This window comes from Bidens hawaiensis, unplaced genomic scaffold (assembly GCF_021521415.1).
Source record: "Bidens hawaiensis isolate Kalapana, Puna unplaced genomic scaffold, B.hawaiensis_p1.1 tig00031411_1, whole genome shotgun sequence".
In the NCBI taxonomy this organism is placed as follows: Eukaryota; Viridiplantae; Streptophyta; class Magnoliopsida; order Asterales; family Asteraceae; genus Bidens; species Bidens hawaiensis.
Genome location: NW_027495279.1, coordinates 65392 through 83617, shown reverse-complemented (window position 1 = coordinate 83617; position 18226 = coordinate 65392). Strand labels below are relative to the sequence as shown.

Below are 18226 nucleotides of genomic sequence, written 5' to 3'. Positions count from 1 at the left end.
TTGTCATTAGGGAGTTATAGTGTCCGAAAAATGGACCAGAATATAACTCCCCTAATAAGCTTTGACATATGTTTTTGTAAAATCCTAAAAGGTATTCAACACCCATCCAAAAATTACAAAATTTACCTTTCTGGAAACTAGACTCAGAATACTATATCCTAAAATCAAGAATTGATCAATAAACATTGTTTAACATTGAGTTACATACCAATTAATAAACGAGAATGAATCTGTCAGCCAACTGTGTTCTCAACAAAACTCAAACCCTAACATGTTTATGACATCTCTAGGGTTCTAATTAATCATGTTAAAAACCCCCGTTAGATTTGATCGCGGGATGGTTGATGAAGTTTGGTGCAAGAAGCAAAGTGATGAAGAAGAGTAATGAGCTTCAATTGATGTTTATAGATCAGATTTGTAATTGGGAGGAGGTGAAGGTGATGGTCATATGAAGCATAAAGTGTGGCTATTAACTAATAATAGTCACATTTGTTGTTTTGCTGTCACTATTAGCTTTTAGCCACACATCAAATATTATAACTGACTATCAAATAATGCTTTATGGTCACATAAACACGTAAGCGTGACCATATATATTAGCTTTTAGCTACATATGAAATAATTAAAGTGTGATCGTTAAATGTTAATAGTCACACGTTTTATTTTAATGTCATCTTTAGCTTTAAGTCACACATAAAGGCATATAAGTGGCTAACAAACAATGTTATATGGTCACATTGACCCGTAAGTGTGACAATATGTATTGGCATTCAGCCACATCATTGAAACCTATTGTGGTCGTAGATCACATTCGGCCACACTTTTCTAAGTGTGGCTAGTAACTGTCACATTTTTTTGTTAAAGTGTGGCCAACGATTTCGAACAACTATGTTTTTTGTTACACGAATTGAATAAGTGTGGCTAAAGGTTCCAGCAGGTGTGTTTTTTTGTCACACGAATAACAAATTTGTGGCGAACAGACCTTTAACCACACATTTAGACTGAAGTGTGACAAATCACCTAGACCACATGTGTGGCTAAAAGCCATTCTTTACGTAGTGCTACACGAAACTAATTCATGCAATAATTAACCACACGGGGCACGTGCATCATAAGATACATCTATGGCAGCAGGTATACACGGAATAACATCACAAAATATGAACTTTACAATAGGAAAACAATCAGCCACTTGTTAAGCACCCTAAACTAGTTAATTTGAATCGTTAAACATTAAACCTAGGTGATTAAAGAAAGTTTAGCCAATCATAATAAACGAACAACAGATAATAATCATAATTAAGCTCAAAGTATCCATTACAAACTGATTAGAACTTGTTTAAAAGTCTAAAACTCAAAAACGAACTCACAAACGTTAAAATAAGCAAAACCAACAACTGGTTGATGAACTCCAATCCGACAGCTCCTCCTCTTCCTAAAATCGTATGAAACTGATGTGGGATGGCTGGAATGATGTTTTTTCGTTCATAGGGTTTTAGGGTTTAAATATATTACTTAAACTTGATTAACAAGCCAAACTAGGTTCAAAACAAGCCCACAAAAGACAAAATAGTCGTGATCAACGAAAGTCAAAGGTCTGGGCAGACCCTAGGGCACCGCGCTACGTGACCACCAAGGCCTAGGTGGCCCCGCGGTGTGGCCAAGTTACTTGGCTGGTTTTTCATTTTCTGACTCGCTTATCTTCAAACGAGCATACCGGCTTCATGCGAATTCCGTTTGAGCTGATTTTTTCTTCCTTAAACTCGTTTTTTCGCTCTCTTCAACATGAGACCTATCACATACACAAACATGTAATTCACGCATAAACAAATGATATTCGTGAACGTTTAAGTGCGAAACGACATAGAAACTAGCAAGGGAAAATGTGTGTTTCACATCACATCAAGAATCCAACATTGTCTTCAACTAATTCATTATTTCTTTATCTAACATTTCCAAACTTGATTTTGAGTCGTTGTGTAAGAAAATTGTTATGTGTTAAAAATAATATAATTAAATTACTTATAATTTAGATTGTTCATAAAAAATATTAAAAATAATAAATGATGTTTTAAAGATCCACCTTGAATCGTGACAATTATGATATGTAATACGTAAATTCAGTTATTTCACGTAATTATCTTTATTTATAACATATTTTAATAAGTTTTTTATATATTTATGCACTATTAATTATAAGTGGCAAATCAAAATTTGGTGTGATTTTTTTTAAAAATAAAACATTCATACCAATATTATTATATTACATTTTGTGTGTATAAAAATGATATTTAGAAACAAAATGTTGTCACGAATTTAAAATATAAATTACCAAAGACTAAGATTTGGTTGTAAAAAAATAAATTATCTTAAAATAAAAAGAGAAATGTTCAACACGGGTTAGTAAATCAAAGAACCGTTTACCACACATGTAAAAAATATATAATATGTCATATATATGTATATGTTATACACTATAATAAATTGTAAAAAGTTGTATTTCTAAAAAAATATTATCCTGTATGAATTATAAGCTTTTTATAAGAGTAAAATTACAAGTTCAATAATCTTATAACTTAAACCATGAACCAAAAAAATAAATTAAAAAAACATGTAAAATCTATTTAATTCATATGTTACATGCCCATAAACTTTGTAATATTAAGAAAAACGTTCGAAAATATATGCTTTAATAAGTTATAGGATAGTGACCCGTGTACTACACTAGAGAAAATTATATAAACGAAAAAGTCAATTATAAAAATATGTTAATATATTGTAAATTTTTATTTGTGTGAACGAATAATTTTATATAAATGTTATGTTTTGAAATGTATCCAAAAATGGAATGCGTAGAAAGTCATGCCTAATAATGACAATATTGTGAAACTATTTCATTTACTGAATTACTCACTAAACTTTCTTTGAGAATGATCAAATAAGAATGTCAGTATTATTATGATCCTTAAACTCTTCTTGTTTTAGCCTATCACATTTGTTAGGTCTTGATTTTTATACTGAGGATTCTTTATCCTTGACTGTTTTATGGTTAGTTTATTCTTGAAATGTACATCAGGATATAAAGGATCGACGATTCTCGGTATTACTTATTTACTAATGATTACATTTAGTATGGTGATGTGTTATAGCAACTTTAAAGATGTACTTGTACGAGTTATCCTCACGGAACATCCTATAGCTGGAATATGGATCCAGGATCCTACCTCAATGAAGCTATTAATAGATGAATTCATATGAAGATAAACGTGCAAATATCAAAAACGGCTATGTGGCTCATTCTTCCGCTTATTTCTCTACTGGGTGGCTATTGGCACGTGGTCAAAGGTCGTGGAGCGGCTAAGTGGAGGACTTCCGGATAGATAGGAAATATTGTTATTGTTATTATCTTATTTAAATGAGGTTTGATCGAGTAGGAAAACACATGTACTGACACAGACACTAGAGCAGAAGCAAATACTCTCTCTATATACTAGCTTTCTTTGTAATCTCGATCATATACTCCACAAATATTTGTAATCACATTTTTATTCATTAATAAACTTACCGGTGATAGTTTTCACCGTCCGGGGGTTTTTTGTGCCAGAGACCACGATAACCACATACTCATCGACCAAAGGTTACCTTGTTGATCATTGACTAAAGTGCTACGACCAAAGATTATTCTATTAATCCTTGACCGGAGTTATTTTACCAGCGATTACCTCGATAAGTTTTGACCGAAGTAAGACTATCGTGATTAAGGGCTTTTTCCCTCGTGATCAAACCACTGTGTTCACCGACATTACGCTTATACGCTTTTCATTATCGAGTTAGCACCTTACCTCACATAATAGATTTGGATACTTGATCCTTTGCAGATTTTTGTCCAAAACAATTTGGCGCCCACTGTGGGGCAATTGGTGCTATAATCCGAATTATTCCTATCAATTTACAATTTTTCATATCCATATCACTTTCAATGGCCTCTCAATCCACCTCTGCTTCGTCAACCATGCCCTCATCAATTCCTCTCTCGTCGAGGACTTTGCCACCGATGCCTCCGCCAATCACGGCAGTACAACGAACTACTGCTACTGGAAGCAGAACGCAACTACCAATCTTCCAGAGCTCGAAAACCACTGCTGCTGCCCCGGTGGTTAATACTAACAGTGATGTTTCATCTATGTTTTCGCAGGTTAAAGCATATATGGAGCAACAGAACAAGACTAACCAGAGGATCCTTCGTGAGATAGAAGATCTCAGGAAGAATAAGAGGCCAGCAGAAGATCTCACTCCCCTAGTGCCTAGGATGCTGGATTTCACCAGTCCAGGATCCATGGCTCAGCTTTCGCAAGGGTCTTCACTGTTTCAGCCAGGATCATCCATCCTTCAACAAGGGTCTGTGGGTCAACAGGCTCAAGGATCCTCAATGTTTCAGCCAGGATCATCCATCCTTCAACAGGGGTTCATGGGTCAGCAGGCTCAAGGATCCTCACTCTTTCAGTCAGGATCACATATCCTTCAACAAGGGTCCATGGGTCAGCAGGCTCAAAGATCCTCACTCTTTCAGCCAGGATCATCCATCCTTCAGCAGAGGTCCATGGGTCAGCAGGTTCAAGAATCCTCACTCTTTAAGTCAGGATCACATATCCTTCAACAAGGGTCCGTGGGTCAACAGGCTCAAGGATACTCGCAATTTCAGCAGGGGTCATCAGTCATTCCATAGGGATCCTCTGGGTTATATGTTCAAGGGTCCTATAATTCTGAACCTCAAGGGTCCTTTGTTCAGGATCAAGGATCCTCAGGAATCTAGCACATACGATCTTCCGAAGTCCATGATGGGGACATAATCCCCATGCAGACCATAGCCTCTGGAGGACCCACTCCGATTTCTGACTCCTCTTATCCCAGATACTCGTCTGGAATTCCAAACTCCACCCAGCAGAGAGGTAATTGGTATGATCCTATATCTTTAGATACTAACCATGTTTCCATGCAGGATTCAGGTATCAACCAGGCCATGGCCAGGGAATTACAGAAGCTAAAGTATATGATATCCAGTGTCCCGGGGGTGATACGTCCAATTCCTGAGATACCGGAGGGAAGTCACAAATTATCCAGATTCGCTTCGCCCATATGTGATGCTGAAATTCCAAAGCGGTTCCAAACTCCCAACATGAAGACGTATGATGGGAGCACCGATCCGGAGGAACATGTTGCCCAATATAGGGAAAAGATGGAAATTAAACCTGTTCCTGAAAGACTCAAAGAGGCTTGCCTTTGTAAAGGATTTGGAGCCACACTAACGGGAGCTGCACTAAAATGGCTGCTAAGCCTCCCCCTTTCTCGGTTACATCTTTCTCTCATTTAGTTAATTTGTTTAACACTCAATTTTCCTGTAGTCGGAAATTTGAGAGGTTAACCAGTGATTTATATCGTGTTATCCAACCTAGTGACGAATCCCTTAGGGATTTCGTTACCAGGTTTAGAAAGGAAGCTCTAGAAATCCCAAACCTTGATATGTCTACTGCTGTTGAAGCATTCAAGATGGGAATTCAAAAGAGCTCCCCTTTTTATGATAATTTAGTAATGACTCCATGCAGGACATTAGATGAAGTCAGAAACAGGGCATTAAGATACATCCGCTTAGAAGAAGATAAAAAGATCCAGGATCGTCTTTGGGGACAAACAAAGCAAGAAACCAATCAGAATAAAGGATCCTGGAATAGGAACAACAATTCGAAGCCGTACGCCAAGTTCAACAATCAGAACGTACGGGCAGTTGAAGAAGGAGATGACGATGAAGACTATCCTTGCATCTCCGACTATTGTTTCTCTGTAGATACTCATGGCTTGATTTGTGCCATGAAGGACCTGGGAGAAAAAGCAAGGTGGCCCCGAAAGAATGAGAAGGTTGTCGGCTTCAAGGACAAGTTTAAGTGGTGAGCCTTACACGAAGATTTTGGCCACGTGACAGACGAGTGCATCGGCTTAAGGAAAGAAATTGGATACCTCCTGAGCAAGGGTCACTTTAAAGAACTCTTGGGAAGGAAGAAGTCCAAGATCCAGGATCCTGAAGATATTCCACAGAAAGCAACACCGCCACCGCCGGATGCCCATGTGATCAACTTTGTCTCCAGAGACTACGAATTATTTAGAGATTCTTGTGCCATAGAAGAAAGTCTCATAGAAGAATTCGAGTTGGATGATGAGAGAAGACCACTCATCCTCACTACTAGAGTGACTAATCAGAGAATCTTTTTCAATTCAAGGATCCAGGATCCAAAACAAGACAAGCCAGATGTGCGAGCAGTTAATTTCATCTCGGGAGGTTCAGACATATGTGGAACTTCTTTCTCTGCAGCAAAAAGATTCACCAAGGAGATCAAGATGGATAACGGAGATCATCCAATAGTGTCAACCACATTAACAACAGACAAGAGAATCTTCTTCGATGAGGAAGACAAGCTGAACATTCAGGATCCTCATCACGAAGGTTTGATTATTACTTTATTTATCTCTAACCATTATGTACGCAGGATCTTGGTGGACAGGGGCAGCTCGGTCAACATTATCCAGCATGATGTCCTCAAAAAGATGAACATCCCGGATTCGGAAATCATCCCCAGAACATCGGTGCTAGTCAGTTTCAGTGGCGAAACCAAGAAGACATTGAGGGACATCAACCTCCCAATTTATATCGAAGGGTTAAATTCATACCAAAAATTTGTGTTATAGATAACCTTTCCTGGTTCAATGTTATTTTAGGTAGGCCTTGGCTCCATGGAATGAAGGCTGTAGCCTCAACCTATCACCAATGCATCAAGTTACCTATTCCTTGGGGAGTTGTAAAGATAGTGGGTGACCAAGCGGAGGCTAAGAATTACTATTCATCATCAATGAAGCCAACAACCAAGCAAACTATAGCATAGCAACTACAGCAACATCCTAGGGACGTGCTGGAAGCTCGGGAGAAAGACCTCAAAGAAGTGTCATTAGACCCCAAAGACCCATAAATAAATGTGTTCCTAGGATCCAGTATCCCCAGCAAGATCGAAGAGGATATAATATCCTTCTTAGGGGAAGAAGATCTACCTTTGCCTTCAAGCACTCAGACATGACAGGTATTTCAAAAGAGGTAATCACTCATAAACTCGGCCTTGATTTGTCTGTAAAACCCGTCCATCAGAAGCGAAGGAAATTCGCTCCTGAGAGGAACAAGATCATACAAGAAGAAGTTGAAAAACTTCTTAAGGCCGGTATGATCAGAGAGGTTCAATATCTTCGATGGCTAGCTAATGTGGTTGTAGTTTCAAAAAAGAATGGAAAGTGGAGGGTGTGTGTCGATTTCACGGATTTAAACAAGGCATGCCCCAAGGATCCTTTCCCATTACCACATATAGATGCCATGGTAGATGCAACGGCTGGATATGAAATGCTCACCTTTATGGATGCTTCCTCTGGATTCCAACAAATTCAGATGGAACCATCTGATCAAGAGGATACAACATTCATGACTCCAACCGGCATATATTGTTATACTACTATGCCGTTTGGACTAAGAAATGCAGGAGAGACGTACCAAAGACTAGTCAACATGATGTTCAAGGACCAATTGGGCAAGACTATGGAGGTATACATAGACGATATGGTAGTAAAATCGAAGAAGGCAGAGGATCACCTCAGAGACCTTGAGGAAGCATTCAATATCCTTGACCATTATAACATGAAACTAAACCTGTATAAATGCCACTTCGGTGTTAAGGCTGGAAAGTTTCTGGGATATGGTCACAAAGAGAGGAAGTGAAGCAAGCCCAGAGCAGATCGAAGCCACTGTCAATCTCAAGTCTACTGCGAATGCCAAAGACGTCCAGAGGCTCACCGGAAGAATAGTGGCCCTGAATAGACAAGCCCAGAGCAGATCGAAGCCACTGTCAATCTCAAGTCTACTGCGAATGCCAAAGACGTCCAGAGGCTCACCGGAAGAATAGTGGCCCTGAATAGATTCATCTCAAGATCCTCCGAGAAGTGCAAAGACTTCTATGATATCCTTAGAAAGAACAAGAAGTTTGAGTGGACTAAAAAGCATGAAGCTACACTTACAGCCCTGAAGGATTACTTATCCTCAGCTCCAGCCCTGATGAAGCCTGTGGATGGAGAATCCTTGTATCTATATCTTGTTGTCTCAGGAATGCAGTGACTGCGGTCTTGGTAAAAGATCATGAAGGTGAACAACATCATGTCTACTATGTAAGTAAAAGTCTTCTAGATGTGGAGTCCAGGTATTCTCATTTAGAAAAGATAATTCTTGCACTTATTATGGCTTCCACTAAACTGAGACATTATTTTGAAACTCACATTATTATATTGAGAACTAACTATCCTGTAAAGAATGTTCTTAGAAAACCAGAGTTGTCAGGTAGAATGGCTAAGTGGGCTGTAAAATTAAGTGCATATGATATCCAATACGAGCCGAGAACAGCAATCAAGTCTCAAGCACTAGCGGAGTTTGTGGCTGATTTCACTAGTGATCTACAAAAATAAGCTGACTTGGAAGTCCAACAACTGGAGAAGATCAAGGATCCTTGGATACTCTTCACAGATGGAGCATCCAACGTGAGAGGAACAGGATTAGGGATCCTACTGAAATCGCCACAGGGGGACATATTACCCCAGTCCATAGCTTGCGAGTTCTAGGCAACAAACAAGGAAGCAGAGTATGAGGCTTTAATCGCAGGTTTGCAATTAGCCAAAAGCATGAGGATCAGGGTTCTTCAAGTTTACGTAGATTCTTTATTGATAACTAACCACTTTAACGGCTCGTATGCTGTTAAAGGTGAGAAACTAATGAAATATTTAGACGTTGTGAAGGAATTATCGAAATCCTTCGAAATATTTAGTATTACACAGGTACCGAGGGAAGAAAACGCTGGGCCAGATGCCTTAGCAAACTTAGCCTCATCTCTGAAGATTCCTGAAGATTTTAAAATCCCAATAATCCACATTCTCTCGCCAGCAATAGGAGAACAGGAAGTTGGAGAGATAACGAATGATAAAGAAATCGTGCTCTGGGATCCTTTATCCTCAAATAATAAAGGATCATGGATCCGTCCTATCAAGAACTATATTCAGACTGGAGAGATTCTAGCCACAGAAAATACCAAGTCCTTCAGCTCAAGGTATCCCAATATATTTTGTTAAATGATATGGTATATAGAAAATCTCTTCCATATTTGAGATGCATTGAGGATCCTGAGATCCAATAAGTACTCAAGGATTTTTCATGAAGGAGATTGCGGAAATCACACAGGCAGAAGAGCATTATTTTCCAGAATATTTAGAACTGGATACTTCTGGCCAGCAATGAAGAAGGATGCAGTGGATTATTCAAAGAAATGCGATGCTTGCCAAAGACACGTGAATATCCTTTATCAACCAGCAGAGCCCCTATATCCTATATCCTCCTCATGGCCTTTCATGAAATGGGGTATGGATATTGTAGGCAAGCTGCCAAAAGCACCAGGTGGAAAGGTCTTTATGCTTGCTATGACTGACTACTTCTCCAAATGGATTGAGGCAGAAGCATTTGTACAAGTCCGAGAAAGGGAAGTAATATCTTTTATTAAACGAAATATTATAACTAGATTTGGTATTTCCGCCAAAATTGTTTGTGACAATGGTTCCCAGTTTATCAGGACGAGAACCACTAACTTTTGTGATAGTTGGGGCATCAAAATGATTACTTCGACTCCGGTTCATCCTCAAGCCAATGGCCAAGCAGAGTCTAGCAACAAGATCATCATCAATAATCTAAAGAAGAAGCTAGGATCCAAGAAGGGAAAATGGGCTGAAGAACTTCCTTATGTTCTTTGGGCAGATAGAACTACACCCAAAAATGCGACAGACCAAACACCCTTCTCTTTGGTGTTTGGATCAGAAGCAGTAGTTCCCACAGAAATGGTGGTTCCTACTGCGAGAACCAGCATCCGTGACTCTGAAGCCAATGAAGAAATCCTTCTTGAAGACTTGGATACTATATAAGAACTTAGAGATCTAGCAAAAATCAGAATGGCGGCTTACCAACAAAGGGTAGCTGGGGCATATAACAAAAATATCAGAATCAAAAGATTTCAAGAAGGAGATCTAGTATTGAGGAAAGCCTTCCAAAACACAACAAATCCGGCTTATGGGAAACTAGCGCCCAAATGGGAAGGACCTTATCAAATTGAGTCGGAAGCAGGAAAGGGGGCATATCATTTGCTCACAATGGAAGGCAACAGGTTACCAAGAGCATGGAATGCCATCCACCTCAAGAAATATTTTTTCTGATCAGGATCCACTATCCTGAAAGGACATATTATCCAGAAAAAGGATATAGGATCCTTAAATCGGTAACATCTTTCTGATCTGTTATTCTTTTTGAATTATTATTATTAATTTAAGGATAATATATTCTTAACACTATGTATTTTCCAAGTTTTGAGTAACCATGCAGGATTGTAATGATTCATTTGATGTTCAAGAGGTTGGCCACCTCTCCTTCGCGTTTAAGGTACTTTACTATTTCCCTTGGCCTTACCCACGTTTGGATATGACCCCCGATGGTCATATCCCCTAAGGTTTAAAGGTTTTCACCTTTCTCACGATCGCCAGTTGCGCCGCTATCCAACATGTAGTTCGGGGCAGCGGGACCAGTGCACGCTTAGTGGCTGACAATTTCGTTGTCTCCGGCTATATGGAGGATCCTACGAATTATGGTAAACGTATCATACCTCCGGTTTATAACGTTTTCACGTTATCTCATCTTTGGGCTAAATCCCGGTTTGGGCGAGTCCCCAGTTAACATCCGTATCTTTGAGCCAGTCCCCAGTTTGGGCTTGTCCCCAGTTTATTGGGCTTGTCCCCAGTTTGTTGGGCTTGTCCCTATATTACACGGGCTTGTCCCCAGATTACACGGGCTTGTCCCCAGATTACACGGGCTTGTCCCCAGTTGCACGGGCTTGTCCCCATAATATTTGTTGGGCTTGTCCCCAGTCTAATGGGTTTGATCCCAGTTAATAATATGAATTATTTGCAGTGAATTTTCTAAGTTCTTACTGAAGATCAAGAAACTAAGGATCCCGGATCCTAAAGCTACTCTTATAAGGAACATTAAGAGTTCAATACTTCTGGTAACTTAGGTCTATCTAGACCTTCTGGTATGAATTTTATTGATTAACTTAAGTTTGATATTTGTTGCAATAAATTTGGATATTCCAGTTGGAGAGGCTATTCATTTAAAGTTGTTTAATTACTAAAGTCTTTAGCTATTTTCGGGATACTTTATCCTAAAACTTGCCCTTTGAGAAAATTTTTCTTATATAAATTTTATTAACTAATAAAGATGTGTAACATCCTACTTTTGGCTTCAATAATAAAATAAATTTTGTCTATTTTATAGTGGGTTGTTATCGGTTTAGATAAATAGATTACGAGTTGAGCTAGTGTTGGGTAAATGGATATGGGTTATGGACTTGGGTTAGGAAAGAAAGAGGGAAAGACCATGGGCTTAAGCCCATGATCCATAAATATATACATTTAATTCCATTTCACACATATTCCATACACCACCCAAAACACACACTTAAGATCTCTCTCTAGTTCTCTCCTTGTCTAGCCGAACCAAGAAAGTGGAATCGATCCCGACCCGAGGTAATAATAGTATGATGTTGTATGAGCTTAGACCCGTTAGATACAATCACGAAACGACGAGCCGACACCGTTAAATCGTTTAAGTCAAGATATTCGGGTGGATTCGGATATAAACCGAACCTAATATGAGCTTAGGGGTCACCCTAGCTCAGATCTGGATCGAACGGGACGAAAAACGGTGAAAATGGTGGAGAAACGAAGAAATCTAGTTTTTCCGGCGAGATTTCCGGTTTTCCGGCGAAAACGGCGCCGGAAAAGTGGTACGAGGTTAAGGAATGTCAGAGAATGTTCTGACATTCCCTGACCTAACCCTAGTTCGCTAAGGAGTAACTAACGAATTAGAAGTAATTCGCTAGCTGATTCGTCCATGGGAAAATAACGAACTAGCTTCAGTTCGTTAAGGGAAAAGATAGCGAATTACCTTTGATTCACTATAGTTAAAAGATAACGAATTGGAAGGTCCAGTTCGTTACATAGACTGGTTCGCTATGGACTGATTCGTTAAGGGTCCAGTTCGTTAGGGGGTTCAATTCGTTACAAGAACCAGTTCGTCATGACAAGTCAATTCGTTAAGGATAAGTAACGAACTAGAAGTTTAACAGTATTGCTGAATGGTCCCTGGACTTAAAGAAGAATGATTTAATTATAAAGAAACCCTTGAACTTTTAGGTAGCAAGTTAATTAACAATTCAAAATGTTAATGGAAAATGTGATACGATAGTTAATAGAAATAAAATTTTTCCAAGCTGACCTGGCAGCTCGACCCCAGCTAGGGGCTCTGCCTCTTGGACCCTGCTAAGGGTTGCCACCCCTAGACCCCGCTGCCAGGGGCGCTGCCCCCGAACCTCCGTTCGTTGTGGGTTATGAATAAACTAGAAACGCGATATAGATAGTGATAGTTAATTGATATGTGTAATTGTTATACAGTTAGTCGTGCACAACTCAAGAAAGGAATAACCATTAACGGTGAACGTAACCGACTTCAGGTGAGTTTCTAGCCCCATTCCTTGTTACGTTTTCAGGGCTGTGTGCATACTCGATGTGATTAGTTAATAAACTTATCCAAAGTGATAAGTGTATGCCATATATGTATTATGTGAAATGTATGAATGGTTTCTTGCAGGTACATGAACGATCTTCGGAATTGCATGTACTGCCAGGAAATGGTTGATGTTATATGTATGTTGTAATATGAAGAATGACTGATGTATGTATGTGCCAAACTTACGATTATGTATATAGAAAGTATGATAAGGAGGTATGGAAGAAAGGGTACCGGACCCTAATAATATCCGAGTATGGAGGGTACCGGACCCTAATAATATCCGAGGATGGAGGGTACCGGACCCTAATAATATCCGAGGATGAAGGGTACCGGACCCTAATAATATCCGAGGATGGAGGGTACCGGACCCTAATAATATCCGAGGATGGAGGGTACCGGACCCTAATAATATCCGAGGTATGTAGGGCGAATGCTCTTTATAACGTAAGGTTAGTTATGATTGTGTATGATGATTGATGGACAGGTTAAGTATGTAATGCGTACCCTCGGGCACGTATATGTGTATGTAAAGTAAGTGATGTGATTAACAAGAACTCACTCAGCGTAGCTGACTTTTAGTATGCACGCAGGTTAACAGATTGAGACATCTAGTTTGAGATGGACACATGGCAGGATTGAAGAGGCTGGCATCCGAAGATTGTCATGATGTTTTGAATGCTATGATTTATGTTATGTTTTGAAAGACAAATTATGGATATATGTAACGAATGATTGATGTTTTATATTATTCCGCGAAAGTTTTAATTAACTCTGATTTGTAGAAATGTGTTTATGAGTAAATCCAACACCAAAGTAGGGCTACCGGTAACGGGGCCTTACAAGTTGGTATAAGAGCAAAGTTCGAGAGATTTAAGCATCCTACATGCTTAGAATCAAACAAAGAATGGGATTTAAGAAAGAAAGGAAAGAAGATGCCAGTTCGAGATAGCCATGTGTCACTCAAGCAAGCTCAGTAATGGTAAAGTGTATGATTAAATATGTATGTAAATGTTAGCTTAATTGCTAAAGAAAGGATATGTGAATGTTAGGGATAGGAGTAATTGATTGCTTGATTGATTAACTGCTTAGAGTAGAACCAGCACAAATAGCCTCATAAAGGGAAGTGTATAGGACACGGAAAGTAACGTGATCAGCTAATCACAGCTGGCCATTGTTATTACCTGTTAGCCTTACTATCCTTGTACTAAATAGTTCCTTGAGTGATGACGTTTGTGTTCTCCTTTCCAGAATACGATGGCTGGATCTAGGGCAGTTGTTGGAGCAGGAGGCCGCACTGGACGTCATGGCAGGCTTCGTCGCGTTCAACGACCTTCGGTAGAAACAGCTTCCAACAACGAAGAAGAAGGAAGGGCAGCTGGAGGAAACCTTAACAACAATGAAGGGGTTCAGCTAGATCCCTTAATTCAACCAGCTATTGTCCAAGCGGTAGCCGTGGCTGTGAAAAACATGAATCCGGAGAGATCTGCTGGAAGCCGTGAAGGAACAACTGAAGGAGCGGGAGCAGGTGGTAGGGAATACGATGATGGAGAAAGAGAGGCCTCGAGTGAGGTTAAGTCTGTGAAGGTCGATGACAGGAAAAGGGGCCGAGGTGGTTGCAACTATAAGTCCTTTAAGGGTTGTGACCCGCCGAAGCTGACTGGTTTGGGAAACGCAGTCGCTACCCTTCAATGGATAACCGCCATGGATAAAATTATCCGCATTAGCGAGTGTCGTCCCGATCAAGCTGTCGGTTATGCCACCCAATCATTTGAAGAGGAGGCGATGTATTGGTGGGAAAGTGTGGAGCAGAGGAAGACTCGGGACGAGATTAAGGCCATGAAGTGGGAGGATCTGAAGGAGTTAGTGATGAAGAGGTTCTGTGCTGACGCCGAGGTTGAGAGGGCGGAGATGAAGTTTCTGAACCTGAAGGTCGGGACGATGACACATCGTGAGTATACTACCGAGTTCAACCGAATGTCTAGGTTGGTACCAGATATGGTTAACACTGAGGCTAAGAGGATCAAGTGTTATGTGAGGGGATTGTCACATAAAGTCCGCATGCTAGTCAGGACAAGTAAACCTGCTACCTTTGACTCTGCCGTCGAGCTCACAGAGATGGTTTATGCAGACCTGGCTGCGGATGATATTGTGGTGGAAGAAGAAAAGAAAGACAAGAAGTGGGTCAATGTTAAATGACCGGGTACTCAGCTATGGAACTCTAAGGACAAGAAGCAGAAGGTGTGGGAGATAAAGACGTGCAAGACGTGTGGGAAGGTGCACGGTGGAGAGTGCAAGTGGGGAATTGGTTCGGATATGTGTCACAAGTGTGGAAAGGCTCATGGTGGAGAGTGTAGACTGGGAACAAATGCCTGTTATAAGTGTGGGAAGGTGGGGCACTATGCTAACGAGTGTGATGTAAAACCCGCATGCTACAAGTGTGGTAAGATGGGTCATATGGCAAGGGAGTGTACCGATGGTGGAGCTGGAGGTAGTGGAAAGAAAGATGCCGACCAAACTAGGCCAAGGACTAGAGCCTACATGCTGACCCAGGAACAGGGTATACAGATTACGGATGTTGTAACTGGTACGTTTTTAGTAAACGGTATTTCTGCTTCAGTATTATTTGATTCGGGTGCGAATAAGAGTTTCGTAGCTACACCATTTAGTAAATTAGCAAAAATGAAATGTTGCCGAGTGTCTGAAACTTTTATAGTAGAAACCGCTAGTGAAGCTTCGATTAAAATAATGAAAATGGTTAAGAACTGTAAGATAGAGTTAGAGGGACATGAGTTCCCGGTTACCTTGTATGTTATGACCTTAGGAGGGTTCGATGTAGTTTTGGGAATGGATTGGTTGTCTGAGTACGAAGCTCAGATAGTGTGTAAGAGTAGGATAATAAGGTTAAAGTCTTTGGATGGTAGTGCGGTGACGGTGTATGGTGATAAGGAAAATTCTGAGCTTAATGTCATTTCGATGATAAAAGCCGAGGGTTTGTTAAGGAGAGGGTGTGGTGCCTACCTGGCGTATATTGTCAACGCTACGGCTGAGACGAAAGAGATGAAAGATGTTCCTATCGTGTGCGACTACCCAGAAGTATTCCCTGAGGATCTTCCGGGGTTGCCACCGGAGCGTGAGATAGAATTTCAGATAGATTTAGTACCAGGAGCCCAACCCGTCACGAAAGCGCCTTACCGTCTAGCACCGTCCGAGATGAAAGAATTGATGTCCCAACTGCAAGAACTTCTCTACAAGGGTTTTATTAGACCAAGTGTTTCCCCGTGGGGCGCACCAGTGTTATTCGTGAAGAAGAAGGATGGAAGTATGAGAATGTGCATAGACTATCGCGAGTTGAATAAGCTTACGGTAAAGAATATATATCCTTTACCAATGATTGATGATCTGTTTGACCAATTGCAAGGTTCAAGTTGGTTCTCACGGATAGATCTCAGATCAGGCTATCATCAACTAAAAGTGAAAGAGGCAGGCATCCCTAAAACAGCGTTTAGGACGCGTTATGGACACTACGACTTCCTTGTTATTTCATTCGGTCTAACGAATGATCCCGCAACATTTATGGACTTGATGAATAGGGTGTGTCGGCCAATGTTGGATAAGTCGGTTATTGTCTTCATCGACGATATCCGGGTTAAGTAAGAGTTACTAACAGTTTAAAAGTGCAGGAAAATTAAAAACAGAGGCAACAAAGGCTTCATCCCCACAAACAGAGGATCCCCCCACCTTTGTCACCCCCGCAGATTGTCTTAAGGATCATGGATCCTTTATCCTAATTACTATTGTTTAATACAGACCATAGAAATTGTTCATAAAAACATAAACACCAAATAAAAAGTGGACTCGGGCCTTGTCTTTAATATCCTTCATCGCCCACTTAAGCTGCATCTTCAACCGCAGCATCACCTTCCCCCTTGCCAGCTTCAACCGCCTCCATAACGCCACTGGTCCCAACCTCGGTGTTCTCAACCATCTCCTCGTCGTCCTCACCACCAAGGTCGTCAAGAGCAGCCTTCCATTTCTCCACATCCCAGGCCAACTTGCCAAAGTGGGATCACCGGCCTCCATTTCCATCTTGATCCGCACTTGGAAGATCGACCTAGTAGCCCACACCTTGGCTTCATCAGTTGCCTGCTCCACTGCCTCTTGACGTTGGGCTTCGGCTAAGGATAGCTGATCCTCCAGTTGCTTCTTCTCCTTGGAAAGCTGGACCATCGCCTTGTCCTTAGCAACCGCAGCCTTCCCCAACCCGGACATTTTCTCGCTCATCTGAAGGATAGTCTTTTCATAGTGGTCCCTCATAGCGATCACAACCTATCAATAAATTTCATATCAAGATTGGGACAATACTGGATCCTAAATCACAAAAGGGGAAAATACGGTATACATACAGAGCAGACAATGTCACAGTGAGTCTCGGGATCAGAGGATCTTTTCCTCTTGGAAGCTGCGGATTTGGCCCTGGTTGTGGCAGTCTTGGGCTCGGAGCCGGTGCCTGCCTTTGAGGACTCCTTCTTGACAGCAGGAGAAGTAACCATACAATCGATGTCGTCAAGGGAGAACTTGAGAGCGGACTTTCCAGATTTCTTGGTGCCTGTAGAAAAGAAATCGACAGATAAGTATTCTATTTTATTTTATTTACTTTAAAATGATTAACTTACTTGACATATTTGAACTTGAGGAGATATCACAAAAACCTTCAACAAAACGAGCTTGAAAGGTCTTAACTTCGGTATCCAGTGCTAAGAACCGTTTTGCCTTTTCTTCTGTTCCAGGTAGCTTGCTCAATGAGGCGAAGTTCTCAACTGCAGACAACAGAAAAGAATAAGGCTTAAAACTGAAGAATAAAGGATCCTGCTATTCCTTAAGGATCCAGGATCCTACCCTTCGTGACCCACGTTGAAAGAAGAGCAGTTCCCCTGGTATTGAGTCGCGTTTAACGAAGAAAAATTGATTCCTCCACACAGAATCATTTAGCGTGGCTTTGGAGATCGGATGGGGCTGTCGGGGCTTGGATTTGAAGATGAAACGGGCAGAACTGAAGGTAGTAAGGGTATAAAAATATGACAACTCCGGAAAGCCAAAATCGATTTTTCCTCCTTGATGATTCTTTCGATAGTGCTAAGAACCCTCCAGGTCATCGGCATAGCTTGTATGTAAGATATGCCGGTAGAATCGAAAAAACTTTGGGTAAAAGGTGGAAAAGGGTATTTGTAGCCGATAAGAAAGGGAGTTGCCGGATGCAGACCCAAACCTTGGAGTAAGCATCGCATCTAATGCTGGATTCGTTGGGTCGGAACAGGGTTTCTGAAGGAAACAATGTACGAAAATTGTCGACCTCGGGATCCGTAAGCTTACAAATTTTAGAAGATGGGTTGACGAGCAGACATTGGGGTTCCATTTCGACTACTTCGGAACCACCGGAGGACTGTTTAGAAGGTTTAGAAGGGGCCAGAGAAGAAGAAGCAGCAGACATGA

General features: G+C 40.8%; 1 pseudogene across 1 annotated transcript in view; it reads right to left on the bottom strand.

The window, feature by feature from the left end:
- LOC143582018 (protein argonaute 1C-like) overlaps positions 1-18224 on the bottom strand; it is an 88983-nt pseudogene extending 70759 nt beyond the window's left edge. Inside the window, exons 1-3 of the transcript XR_013143913.1 lie at positions 18107-18224; positions 17140-17342; positions 16961-17062 (exon numbers count right to left, since the gene is read on the bottom strand). The product of XR_013143913.1 is annotated as a protein argonaute 1C-like (transcript). The remainder of the gene's footprint in view (positions 1-16960; positions 17063-17139; positions 17343-18106) is intronic.
- Between the last annotated feature and the right edge of the window lie 2 nt (positions 18225-18226).